Source organism: Sabethes cyaneus, chromosome 1 (genome assembly GCF_943734655.1).
Source record: "Sabethes cyaneus chromosome 1, idSabCyanKW18_F2, whole genome shotgun sequence".
Taxonomy (NCBI): Eukaryota; Metazoa; Arthropoda; class Insecta; order Diptera; family Culicidae; genus Sabethes; species Sabethes cyaneus.
The window spans coordinates 122,524,108-122,538,870 of record NC_071353.1 but is presented as its reverse complement, the minus strand read 5'-3'; the positions used below and the strand labels follow the sequence as shown (position 1 = coordinate 122,538,870).

The 14,763-nt window shown below is 38.2% G+C and overlaps 2 protein-coding genes across 2 annotated transcripts in view; both read left to right on the top strand.

The window, feature by feature from the left end:
• The window catches only part of LOC128743488 (GATA zinc finger domain-containing protein 10-like), a 387,047-nt gene that overhangs the window by 279,840 nt on the left and 92,444 nt on the right, over nt 1-14,763 (top strand). The gene's annotated exons all lie outside the window — the stretch shown is intronic.
• The window catches only part of LOC128743425 (active breakpoint cluster region-related protein), a 395,975-nt gene continuing 389,414 nt past the window's right edge, over nt 8,203-14,763 (top strand). Inside the window, exon 1 of the mRNA XM_053840009.1 lies at nt 8,203-8,212. The gene's annotated coding sequence lies outside the window, so the exon portion shown is untranslated. The remainder of the gene's footprint in view (nt 8,213-14,763) is intronic.

Sequence of the window (14,763 nt, the reverse complement as noted above, 5' to 3'; positions counted from 1 at the left end):
CCAGTTTGAGGTCATTCGTGACTTCTGCGGGGTTGGGATTTGAATCCGGGTCCTCGGCGTGAGAGGCGTGAATGCTAACCACTGCGCCGGGACTGGTATTTGTCCTAAGGAGCATTTTGAAGATTTTCACATCATTAGACGCCGTTTTTAATAAGTCATGGCGGATTGCGTAAATTTCATTTTTCGCAGTTTACTCCAAAACCAATTATCATAAAAATCTGGAAAAAAAATCGCAGATGTTATACTCACTGAAGGCACTGACAAATTTTCATGACAATTTTTTCCAGTGTTCCAAAGATGATGCCGCTGATTTTCTTCATCAATAAATTACTCTTCACTTTATTTGAATCATTCCATAATATAATTAGGTTCAGGGACATTTTTTTATGAAAACCCGACTAGTCTCTTTCAACTTTAACTTCAAATCCAATTTTAAGTCGAATTCAATTTATATAGGGTTTATTTCTAATTCTCGTCGCAGTAAGTAAAGCCATTCTAATTGTCTAAAAAACACACTTACCTTCCGATCCGTGAACTTTGAAATCACTGAAAAGCGATTATGAACGCATATTATTGAAATTACGCAAGAATGACTTTATTTCTTAAATTCGTCGTACCGTTTTAAAATCCGTCCATCAAAATTTTTCATCGTCCGAACTAAAAATCACAACAATGTTTACGAAGCTAACGCGCATGTATTTGTGTAGGACGGCATGACAAATGTTATTCTACAAAATTTCTGCAGGTCAGGCAAGTTTTTCTGGCTGTAGAATAACGACAATGCCATGCGTGAGTTATTTTCATTTATGAATGACGGAAATTAAAACATTGTCTTCTTCGTCGCACGAAAAAACGTAGGAAATTTGGATGGTAGGACTTCTTTAATGATAAAAAGCATTTAAATAGATCTCAGCTCACTTTGATTGATCGCGTATGATAGACAACAAACTAAAATATTAGGGAATAGCTAGTTTTGCATTGCGTGTCATAAAAATGGTGATATTTTTAATAATTTGGGTTGAATAGGACGGGAATAGGCAATTCCGACGAAGCAGCAACATAACCTATCAATTAAAATTTCTGGTCCGATTTGAAATGAAAACTTCAAACTATGTTCAAATTGTCCAATTTCGAGTTCAATATGAAATATATAGCTACAAGCCAATTATTACTTGAATTATTAGAAATTCAAGTCTAATTTAATACAGATTCCTTGTCAAGTCCGATTTCAACGTTAATTTCCAAGTCTAGTTCAACTTCAACATTGATTTCAAATCCAATTTCACCCGCACGTCTGGAGTTTTCTATCTGATCGCCCAGTATTTTTGTGATAAGTAATAATAGTTTCGCCAACCCACGATTACTCCGTTTTTCCAGACCAAACCATCCGCTTCTGAAGAGTCGGGTGCCCCACCTTTAGATTATGTCTGGGCACGCTGATGTGTATATTGATCCAAATCCAATAATATGTTTCGATACTGGATCTCTAATAAAATAAGTGAACAAATCCCAAACTAAAACAACACATCTAAATGTTTTCGCATTACCCAGCACTGTAGCAAAAAGCAAACACTCTTGCCGTGCATCCGTTGGAGATCTTCTTTCTCGCCTGGTTCTCGACCTTTTGCAGAACGTTTAACCCAACCTGGCTAGGCTAGGCTAGGCTAGTGTGCTGGTGTGGTGTGATGCCTAGTGAGGATTGTAAAGTCACACGACAGACGTACCGACAAACGGCTGCACGAAGGAAGAACGCTGATGCGACCGCCAAGATAAGAGCACGAAGGCCTGACGGAGCATTGTTGCATCAGACGCAGCAGCCTAGTTCAACCAACCCCGTAGCATATTTCATGCTCTTCCACGCCAGTAAATATCCAGTCCGGCTGCGGGTAATACAAGTGAAGCTGTAGCACTTTGTCCCTAGGGCGCTGTGATTACAGACAAATTTGGTGCACCATCCTCTTTCTTCGAAGCTGTTCGAGAATACGAACAGGACTTTACCCTACACATACTGACTGACTGGTGAAGTAGAGAGAATATCTTGCGGTGAATTCGGTTTAACACCACCGCACCGCATGGCCGCACTAGTTTGCTCGAACGGTTGGGCGTAGAAAACACCGAGGAGAGACAGCATTAATTGAATTTAATGTTGGAGTGTCAACTGCTTTGAAGAGTTATGCGCCAGTAATTCGAATTCCTGCGGGTGTTGATATGAGTTGCGTGCCGTGACGTTTAACGGCATATCTATGCAGTGCAATTTAGCTGGCGTGCGGCTGATGGAAACTTAACTGGCTGCTCGTTACTCTAGCTAGTTAATCACTGACAGTTTGAGACGGCTGGATCAAGCGAAACGTCAATATTGAATACGCCTAAGGAACATAGAAAAACGCGACCCAATTTCAAACCTTTATGAAACTTGTCGTAGGAATTAGTTCGATTTAGAACTAACAAGGAACCGCAAATAAAAAGCAACCTTTCTTAGGTCACTGAGTCGCTTCGAATTGCTCCGTTGTTGGCACCGTCATCGTCGTCGTCGTCGTCGGTTCTTCGTCTGCGCAAGCAAATATTGTAGCAGCTGCAAACCGATGGATGGCCGACGGAAAATGGCAAGCAAAAGAAAAAGAAAAATGAAATATTTTGACCATAAAAATTACCAAAGAGATTAATGAAATAATGGTTTATTAAGCTTTGCTCGCTTCGCTTTGCCCCGGCGCTGCTCTGCCCGCTGCCTTCTGCCCGTCTTGTCACACGGACTCCCGCTTCTGCTTTGCTCTACAAGAACCAGTTATTAATAAGAGAAAAAAAACCATTCCTTCAGAGCCAATGTCGTCTTAGAGCTCCGGCATCTCGCAAATCTCCGTAGGTACATGCATCGTGACTTGTTTCGCCACAAGAGGGAGTGCAGCAAAAAAAAAAAAACGACGAAGAAACTGCGAGTCGCTGCCCCCATCCCAGACTCGCCCACCGCGTCCACCATTCTCCATCCTTGCGTCGAACGACTAAGTCGATAAGAGGGTCTTAAGAGAGTGCGAGGAATATTGAAATTCTCAGCTCTTTATTTTTCGCTGGATGCTAACAGATTTCATGACTCTTTAATCCTTTTTTTTGTGGAGTTTTTTTTCTGCTGGTGGTTTTTATTCGATTCCTCCCCTCCCCACCCGGTCGCTACCAACCAAAGCAACCAGCAGCCAGCCAGCAAATCTGAATGACGACTGAATGCAAACGCAAGAGTGGTGAAGAAAAAAGGTTTTTCATATTATTAAATTGATACAGGGTACGGGATGCTATTCATGCGCCATCGAAAGCAGTCGCGTTTTATTGTCGCAGTTTCGCGAGAGAAAAAAATATCCGTAGTCTTGGAATAACAACCAGCGATACTTTTGAATATTTAACCGAAAATGAATTGCATACCTTACCGCGAATTTGCTGCATACCTCATGACTCGCTGGAACGCAAAAGGGGAGAGAACCGCTTGTCGGGCTTAATTTATCAAAATTACAATAATCGGAAATTTATTACATCCTTATTATTGCATCGGTGCACACCGCAGTGTCATCCGAAAGGGAAGACGACGATGACGACGACGACGGTCTGTCGTGGGTGCAACCACCGCTGGCTGGTTGGTCGGCTGGATTAGACGTCGTTGAATATTTTGCAGTTTAATTTCATTTTAAGACGAATTTAGTGCCACTGGACAGGCACTTCCAGTTGCTGGACGAGTAACTGCTTGATCAAAAACAATCCAACGTCGTCTCACTAATGACCGTGAGCCAGCAAGTTATTACTTTATGGCCCGGATTTCGAACGATCAAATTAAACTAGGTTAAGCTCTAATCTTGCGGATCTTGCTTTACCTAAATAGAGTTTTTATTGAATTCTCCTACACGAAGGGTCATTTGTGACTATAAATATCGAGAGTGCTGTCTATCCTTCTCATTTTTTAATTTGAGATTTTATTATAGAAAACTCGTTGCACACTAGTTGAGTGAAGTGCTTTATCAGGTTCTGCCACAAGATCAAATTTAACTGAAATAGGTAGCGTAAAATTGAAAAAAAAAATAATGATGATAATGAAATCTAATTCTAATTTTAATTTCATGCTATCGCAGCCAATACTGAAAAGCATCCTGGAAAATGACGATTACTCGAATCAATCATTTCGATTCGATTACTTCGAATCAGTCACTATCGCTCGCTTCCTGCATATGTCTAAAGTAATTTTTTTTTATATTTCTAGTTTACAAATTCTAAAGTACCTCCAAATAGGATTTCCTCCAAAGATTCTGCAGACGTCCTCCAAATAAGTCTCAGAGATCCTCTACACATCTCCCAGAGAGCCTCTAAAGATAATTTGAGAATCCCCTATAGATACATATTTCAGAAATTTAAAAAAAAAATCAAAGATTCTCTAAAGATTCTCCACTGATCTTCCAGCGATACTACAAAGAACCTTTAGAGATTCTCTAAATATCTCTAAAAACTCCCCAAAAATGAGTTCTCAAAGATTTTCAAGAGATTCTCCAAAGATCATCGCAAGATCTTGCGAAAATCATCAAAAGATCCTTCAAAAATCTTCCTTTTCAAAAATCCTCCAGAGATTTTCTAAGAATTTTTCATAGAAAGTCAAAGAATCGTCGAAGATGCTCCAGAGATTCCTTTAAAATTCTCTAATGAATCGCAAATATCCATTTAAAAAGATCCCTTATAAATCCATTCTATTGCCATTTCAATTCTGCAAAAACTTCTGCCAAGATTCTTCGGAGATCCATCAAATAAACTTCGAAAATTCTTGAAAAAACTACGGAAATTATCTTAAGAACCATTGAAAACTCTCTAAAAATCCGGAAAAGGTAATTTAAATATGCTCAAAAATCCCTCAAAGATTCTTTAAACATTCGTTAGAGAGTTTCTGGAAATCCTTTAAAGATCTTCCAATGATTCTTCAAGAACTCTGTCATCAAAATGGTCCTCATAATCTGGCAAGATTCTTCGACGATCCTTTAAATAATCACTCCAGAGGTTCTCTAAAGATCCTGCAAAGACTCTCCAGGGATCTTTCAGAGATCCTCGACTGGTCATAAATGGAAATCGCTTTATGCGCGGCCTTTTTATACGCGACTGTGTATGCGCCAACTATGGAATTTAAACCGATTTTTTTACCCAGTTTTGGGAATTTACACCGTTTCTTTGTTAGACATTTACGCGGTTTTTACGCGAATTTTGGAATTAACGTGGTTTTTTTGCACAAAATTTTAAATTTCGGATGCGACTTGAAGAATTTATAAGAAAATATTGAAGAATGCGATTTGAAGAATTTAGATTTTTTACGCAGTTTTGGGAATTTACACCGTTTCTAACGCGAAGTTAGACATTTACGCGGTTTTTACGCGAATTTTGGACTTTACGTGGTTTTTTGCACGAAATTTGAAATTTCGGATGCGATTTGAAGAATTTATAAGAATTATTTTACGTGAATTGCTTACATTAAATCCTTAAATTCTTAAAAAATCGTCAAAAAATCCTCAAAAACTCGTTCAAAGTTTCTTCCAGAATTCTCCAAAGATCGTTCAAAACTCTCAAGCCCTTCACCTCTAAAAAACATTCGAATATCCTTCCGGTATGCTTTCATTCTCCAAAGAAAAGAAATATAAGGGCATCTTCTATCGTGATCGAAATCCTGGTTTAGGTCCAAATTTTTAGATCAAACAGAAAAACGTTTCCGCACCGGTGTTGTAAATCTAATTTTATACCAGAGCGAAGTTGTAAATTTTTTACAACTCGTATTACTTTTGGTCTATTTCTGACTGGATTTGGAACAGCGCGAAGGTTGTTTTAAATCTTATAGGTACGAGGGAGTGGCATATGACACGAAAAAAACAATGAATATGGTGAAGTTTATAAAGCCATCGCCATTTTTTCAGTAGACTGATTGTGAAATACATAATCAATTCATCTAAGCCAAAATTGCTTCGATTTTATCGCCTGGAGTTGCATTTCTCATATCTGGCATAAACAAACGAAAAAGGCGAAATCGAACCATCCTGTGGTTTATTTACATCATGCACCCTTTTGTCGATTCGCAACAAGAAATATTTGCATCACCGCTGCGGATTGATCTGAACTGAACCATTTCGCCAGTTCTATTTTCAATTTCGCTGGTCCAAATTTGGTATAACTCTGATCTAAATATAGACCACCGTAGAAGATGCCCTAAGTTGTGAATGACCCTCCGGGTTTAAACCATATAAAAAATAATCAAAGAAACTCCGAAGATCACTACAAAATCCTCCGACGATCCTCAGTAGCTTCTTCATAAATCATCCTTCGGAATATTTCAAATTTTTTATCATCCTTTTTTAATCTCGAAAGATTTCTCTGAAATCGTTAAAGGATGTTTCAAAGATTCTCTAAATATCCTATATAAAGATTCTCGAAAGCTACTTCGAAGATACCAACTGTCAAAGTATCTTACGAAGATTTATAGATCTTTCAAAGATGCAATGATCACAAATATTTTCCGAAAATTATCCAAAGAATCCCCCTAAGATTCTCCAAAAATCCCTTAAAGATCTACCAATTAAACTTTTAAGATTATAAAAATGATACTCCAAAGACCCTCACTAAAAACTTGCAAGATATTCCAGAGATCCTCTTTTTCAAAATTGTTCAAAAACTCTCTAAAAGACTTGAAAAATCGTCAAAGAAATCTCCGAAGATGCACCAGAGATCCCTATATAAAGTCCATAAAAATTCATTCAAATATCCTAAAAAAAATCTCTTCAAAAAGAAAAAAAAAGAACTCTTCAATGGATGTCCATAAATTTCTTATAAGATTTTCTAGAGTTCTTTTAACGATTCTCGAGAAATTATCGAATTGTCCTTCAAAAGTCCCCAAATTTTGCTTTAAAAATTCTCCAAAGGTACTCCAAACATTCTCTAAAGATTCTCCATAGATCGTCGAGAAAACTTCGTAGACGCTCCAAAAATCCGTTGCAATTTATCTAGAGATCCCCTAAAGTACATTTAAATGTGCTTAAAATATCTCTCAGAATCTCAGATTCTTCAAGAATTCTCCAAAGATTATCTAAAAACGGATCGAAAGTTTCTCCGAAAATCCTTCAGACATGCTCTCAAGATTCTCCAAAGAAGATCATTAAATGATCCTCCAACGATCCTCGGTAGCTTCTTTATTGGAACGATCATTCACAATATTTTCAAAAATTTCTACCTCTCCTTTTTAACTCAAAAGCTTTTCTGTAGATCCTCCAAAGGTCCTTCAAATATATCAAGAAATTCTCAGAGTTGTCTTCGAAAACTCCTCTTCCAAAGTTCTCCCAAAGGTCCTCAAAAATGATTTCAAAGATGCTCCAAAAGATCTTTCATAGTTTGTCTAAAGATTCTAAGAGATCCTCCAAAGAGACCTCAAGTATTCGGTAAATATCATCAAAAAAACCTCCCAAGATTCCCCTAAGATGCTTCAAACTACCATCAAAGATGCTTTAAAGATTATCAAAATATCTTCCAAAGACCTTCAAAGGAACCACGCCAATTCTGCTAGGGATTCTCCACAGACTTCTAGGAGATCTTCCAGAAAATCTTTAAGGACCCACCACAGCCTTGCGCGTAAACGTCTTGACCCTTCCTTATCGATAGACTCTGCAGCCGGCTGCTGTTAGAGCATAATACAATTCCGGGACTAGTGCAACGATCCTACTGACTCTATCTAGCTAGCATCGCCAAGCCGAGATTTGAACATACGACGTCTGGCTTGTTAAACCAGTATCATACCTCGAAGCTAACCGGGCGGTTCGCCATAGATTCTCTATAACTCTTCGTAAGTTCGTTCAAAGATCCTTCCAAATAGAGTACAAGTCTTCACCAAAGATCATTCAAAAATCCACTTAAGATTCAAAGATCCACCAATTCTCTAGAGATGTCCTAGAGAATCTTGCAAAAGCTTCCGGAAATTCGTCACAAACTTCCAAAAGTTATCCACAGATCTTCCAGAAAAACTTCATAAATCCGCCTTAAATTCTCCAAAATCTTGCTAAACTCGTTTAAAGACCCTTCCAAAAAATGCTCAAATAGGGTTTATTTCTAATTCCCGTCGTAATAAGCAAAGCCATTCTAATTTTCATCATTTGTTGGATGAATTTAATGAATAATCCAAAAGTTCTTGTACTGAATTGACTAAAACACACTTACCTTCCGATCTGTGAACTTTGAAATCACTGAAAAGCGATTATTAAAGCTTATTATTGAAATTACGCAACTGACTTTATTTCTCAAATTCGTCGTACCGTTTTAAAATTTGTCAATTAAAATTTTTCATCGTCCGAACTAAAACCATAACAATGTTTACGAAGCTAACCCATGTGTTTGTGTAGGAAGGCATGACAAATGTTATTCTGCAAAATATCTGCAGGTCAGGTAAGTTTTCCTAGCTGTAGAATAACGACAATGCCTTGCGTGAGTTATTTTCATTTATGAATGACGGAAATTAAAACGACTAGTCAACATGTTCTTCTTCGTCGCACGAAAAAACGTAGGAAATTTGCCTGGTAGAACTTCTTTAATGATAAAAAGCATTTAAATAGATCTCAGGTCACTTTGATTGATCGCGTATGATAGGCAACAAATTAAAATATTAGGGAATAACTAGTTTTGCGTTGTGTGTCAAAAAATGGTGATATTTTTAATAATTTGTGTTGGATAGGACGGGAATAGGCAATTACGACGAAGCAGCAACATACCCTACCTTCCAAATATTCCCCAGAGATCTATTATGGAGGGCAAACCATCTATTCATGCACTCTATTTGGGACATTTACGGTAAAATCAAATGGAAGTGCCCAAGCCAAAGTACAAGCAACGCACTGTCAAAAATAGATGAATCAGCCTATCCTCCAAACATTTTTTTTTATGTTTGATCTTTTATGCCAGAGGCTTTCAGGCTGCGGCTGGCTCACATCCAAATATTCTCGGGAGATGTAAACATACAGAAACCAATAGATTTGGATGGAAAGAAAAATCTAAAGATTTAAAAATAGTCGAAAAATCCGAGATCTAAAGAATCAGAAGTTTCTGTAAAAATATTTCAATACTAATTCTTTAGAAACCACTGAACCGATTCAAACAAATTAAGAAGTATGACATAATAAAAATATTGACATATTTGTAGGTAATATATGTTAATAATTTGAATAGGCATTATCTCTGCTATATTTTAGTTTAAAAAGTGCAACAATTTAATGATAAACAAGTTAATAATAATTTAATAAACCAAATTTGGTCATATCGATTTGGCGTACATATGCCTAGTTTCAAGCTCAAGATAGAAAGAGATGGACTATATGACTATGATATATGACATCGTGTGAGAGTAAAGCGAAGAAAAGAGAGAACATCATCAAAGCTCCCCAGAACACTGCAAAATTGGAGAAAAAGATCTGAAATGACTCAACTTTGATTAGTTTTGTGACAGACGAGATAAAGTGCAGTTGAGTTAGTCGTGTTTAAAAAAATGGAAGAATCCGACAATATTGAACATATTAAAAAAAAATACGATAATACAGAAAAGAAACGTTGAAATGACAAATCAATGAAAGATGAAAAAATAAGAAATGAGGAGGAAAACATATTTTGAAAACTACTGGTGTACTGTTACTTTACAGAAACCATAGATTGTTTTGATTACTAACCCCATGTTGAAAGAATTTTACCAATTTGATTTCTGGTTACCAGTAGCACATTGTTGCAAGTTGTCACCACATTATACATTCTCTTTTCTCTACTCTTCCAATGAAATGGTAAAAATTCGCATACACGTAGAATCACATTGCAACCAAACACAACAGTAGAAGCGTACTTCTCCGACACAGATATTAAATTGGCCTAGGATTAATCGTTGTACGTAAAAAATCTTCGACCTGTTGGGACGAGGGAATTTTGTCATTTTTCTGGCGTACTTCCTAGTAAGAGTCTTGGTGACTTGATTGGTCTAGATTTGTTCGTCGTAAAGAATATTCGGTCTGTTTGGACCAGGGATGGAAGATCAGTGATTTTGATCAAATCTGTGAGCTATCGCCACACGCACAGATCACGATCCGTACAGATCATGACAAACAGTGAATCTTTAGCGTTGATCTCAAAATTTTGTTCTCTAAACAGTCTCAGCAGTCGATCATAGTATTACATTTTACCTATCTGTAAGAAAAAAGGTCACACATGTTGTTTGTATTGCGATTCATACGATGCACACAACCAATCGTCTGTATCTGTTATATTTCTCAACGCAATCATGCAATGAACATGATCTGAAATGAGGTTTGTCATAATCTGTACGGATCGCGACAAAGTGTTTGTCGCTTACAAGTAGTGATGTCAATGAATCTGAATCTGATCACTCCTATGATCTTGATCGCTAGAAGCGATTTTTTACCATCCCTGGTTGGGACTAAAAAGTTTGTCACTTTATTTGGCGCACTTCCCAAGCAGAGAAGAATCTTCTCTGATTCTGTCACCTTTTGTTTCTAGAAAACGTTGAAATTTTGATGACGTCTTCACGAAGCGAGGATTTCCAGTTGGACAAGGTTTCATTATTTTCAATTTATCAATTCAATTTATAACTTTTAACTCAATATTTTTCTTAATTGGTGTGCATGCGTATAACATTTTTCGTTCGATAGGCGCAAAAATATTGAAAACCGATTGTGAAACCACTCAAAACTTGTCATTTTTTCGTGACGCTTGCATTTTTTGATTTTTAGAATGACATCATATGCCAGCTACCTTGTCATAAGACGTAATTCTAGATCAAAAGATTTTCTACCGTGGAAAATTTTGTGAGAAACCTTTTTTGAATATCTTTGGAATATAAGAATGGAAAAATTAAGGTATGAAAGAATAAAAGAATGAAAGAATGAAAGAATGAAAGAATGAAAAAATGAAAGAATGAAAGAATGAAAGAATGAAAGAATGAAAGAATGAAAGAATGAAAGAATGAAAGAATGAAAGAATGAGAGAATGAAAGAATGAAAGAATGAATGAATGAAAGAATGAAAGAATGAAAGAATGAAAGAATGAAAGAATGAAAGAATGAAAGAATGAAAGAATGAAAGAATGAAAGAATGAAAGAATGAAAGAATTAAAGAATTAAAGAATGAAAGAATGAAAGCATGAAAGAATGAACTAATGAAAAGACTAAGGAACTAAAAAATAACAAAACGAAGTATTATTAATTGCAGTGAAAAGTGTTGTAATATGTTGCATGCTAAAAATTTGTACGCATCTCAAAGAAAACCGGCCAACAAATATTCTCAGTGACCCAAAAATGACAACCGCAAAGCCTTGGCCTACCAGTCACATTTACTTGGCAGTAAACGTAATTGAATAAAATATAATTCCACTCAGAGAGGTAACACTTCAGTTTAATTGCAGGTAAAGCCGCGATACATGCAACATATATCATCATTCCTGGTGTCGTGCATACCGGTTAAATAATCGTTAAAGAAAATTCATTTCCTGAGCATTTCTCGGCCTATTTTTTACCCTCTACAAAGTAGAATGTAGAAACAAAAAGTCACCCGAGCCAATTTCAAGCAAAAATGAGGTTTGTGGAACGATATGACCGTTATAAATTTAGTAATTTCCGTATGTTGAACAAGAGGCGTATAATACAAGTTATCAGTTGGTACACGACTCTACATGGTAAAAAATAAGCACTCGGTGATATGTGATTTTTTTTTTCAAATCATAGAAGAAGGTCTTAAGAAACAATTCGAAAGAGAGCAGAATATTCTATTGTAAGAACACAAGAGCGTTCTAGCGCGTTGCAACGTCATTTCTAATAGAAATTTTTACACACTTTCCAAATGTGTAACTATACTTATCACTTTCTCAAGTATAGTTTGTAGCTAATATTGCAGACAAAACAATTAACCTGGGTTCAAGATTCGCTAGTGAAGCAACACATACCTGGGTATTTGTTTCAGTTTGCCCCAACACGTTCTTTCCTCGACATATATATTTTTCATATATTAAATAATTCTTTCCCACTAAAGTTCGCCTGCCACCCAAATGATCGTTCCTAACAAGACTCATTGTTCATTCTCTTATCTTTTCAGGTAATCAGGTCTGTTCTGCCCACCTTAGACAAACCGAGCACGAGCTCCCGTGCGAACCCCGTGCGATCGGTAAGCCACCCACGAACACCATCTAATTCGAATAATTTGATCCGAAATCACACCGCTTTGAGCATCAATTCGTTAAAAACAACACACATTTTCCCATCATCATCATCCTCATCCGAGAAGCGTCCCGCGCTGAGCCGCGTGTTCTCACCAATTAAGAGCGATAAACAATGAAATTTACGACGGCTCCCCAGCCATCGTGACACTAAGGAGTATCGCTGGCAGCCAGCCACATCCACATGGGATCTGCCGGGCCACACGTCTCCACTTTCCACTTTCCATCCACTGCCAGGCGGGTAACCTTGCGCGGAACGCGGATGATGTACGATTTTGCCTATCGAATTTAGAATTAATCAGGGTCGTCGCCTTTTTTTACACGTCCACCAGAGTTCCTCCAGAGCGCAAGGTTAGAATAGTTTTTGTCCATGTGCTTTTCCTTGTTGTGGCAGTGGTGTCTTATTAGTGTCAGACTAAATTTGAATATCTGGCCTGGCGATGCGACAATATGCAATGTCGCTAGGTGAGATGGACAAAACAGAAAATAGTCCCCCTCGGAAGAGAAAAAACCTGCTAAAGAAATTATATATCAGATGATACATCTCACCCATTGTCGCCCATTTTTTAAGGGTTTCGTTGACTAAACGGCGCAACCGAACTTATTTATGTGAAATTAATTCTGTCTGCAGCACCCGGGGGCAGATATTATTTCGAGCCATTCTAGTATTATCGCTCGAGCTCGAGCAGATAAAACTGTAGCACGGAACGGTGACGGGGCATCGGCAGCGGTGGAAGCCAACAATGTGTTGCTAATTGCTTGAATGACCACGAAAGCCATCATTTGCATAGTGTCCTGCAGTGCTGTTTGTACAATGGCCCGCGTGTGGTTCTAAGAATGGATCGAACTCGATTTTGATGTGGTATCGAATTATCTACCGCTCGCTGGCTGGGGGCCTATTAGTGCATTGGATAGGCGAAAAACCTGAACATCCGTGTGTGTGGTTGGTATGGTTCGAAACTCGAACCATTTTATATTATAGATGCCGATACTAATGGGATGCTGTGTCGCGTCGCGCGCGGCAGGGTAAAACCTATCACCGCAGCCGGTATCAGAGCATGTATATGGTAGATGTGGTCAGATTACACCTACAGGCTCGTTATCGAATGATTCAGGTGATGACCGACCGACGGAATGCCATGAAACCGTGAAACCGAGAAAAGCATTAGGAATTGTAATTGATTTAAAATATTCGTTCGTTTTGCTTAGAACCATGCTAGAAATCTTTTTTTTTTTTTTCTTTTATCAGTAACGAGAAAATTTTTAATTTACGAAAAACAGGCTGCTCGCCAACAGGGAAAAAAAATTCAATATTCCTTCTGATCACGTCCCTCAGAGCTGGCACGACAGCACTAAATTCTAAACTGCACCGCAGGCATCATAAACGTGTCACGATTCTGTCATCTTTCACCGCTGGTGGCCAGTACAATGTTACCCACCCTCCGTTTGCCAGGAATTTAAATTTCTTTTCAGCTAAGTTCCGATCTGCTGCTGCAGTCCGTGGCTGTGCGCGGCAATGCTACGGGAATTTGAAGTGCACTCACGTTCCTATCGCAAGGTTGTATATAGCATCTAGCTAGTACAGAGCTAGCACCCGACTGACTGCAACTAACCTTTCGCATCTCCGCTTTCTTGGGGTAACCGATAGCCTTGTGCTAGCAGCAGCAGCAGCAGCAGATGTCGCTCTGATTCGGGAACAGTAAACTTACCCGGTCAGGGCAGTTTCTATCATAGGAAACTTGAACGAATGAATTGTGTGACGAGCGAGCCCAGAACGGGATTATACCCATTTATTTGGAAAGATTCATTTTATGGCACTTTTGGACTAAATACTGAGAACTTTTATTTATTCAGTAGTAAGATATTCGGTAATGGATAAGCTTTTATAGGTTTATAGGTTAGGAGAAACTTCCTAGATTTATTGAGAAAAATATCTCATGGCAAGTGAGAGATGTTTTGGCTGCACTTTAGTTCCTGTCAGAAGTTCCATCAAGCTTCAAAAGAGAGTATGCTGCATTCATTTATTTACTGGCAGGATCACAACTACTTGTATTGCAAGTTGACAACTGACAGATGGTTGTTGCGAGAGCTACTGAAGGCTTTTTTTGCTTAATGGACATTATCACTGCGACCAGTATTTTGATCTATTATGAGTGATACGTAGCGCAGCATTCAAAGTAGCGTAGCATCACAACCTGCGATGGGCAAATTGTCGTCACTCGCCTTCGGCTTCTAATCTACGTGTGCACATCTACGACACGGGCGATACCATCAGTTCCGAGGTACAGTGTAACCACTCATCCTAGAGGCCACGGTTTTGAAGGTACGCAGTCCGTTTTCATAACTATTCTCCATCGATCCGAAGGCAAAGTCGGATGGAACCTTCCACCATCTTACATGTCGTTGATGGAGAAACCATTGTACTCACTTGACCAACGTTTTCACAAGTTAGTTTTATGGCGCGTTGGGTTACTCTCCTATCAAAACTCGCCCAGAAGTGAGAACGGAGAGTTCATTAGG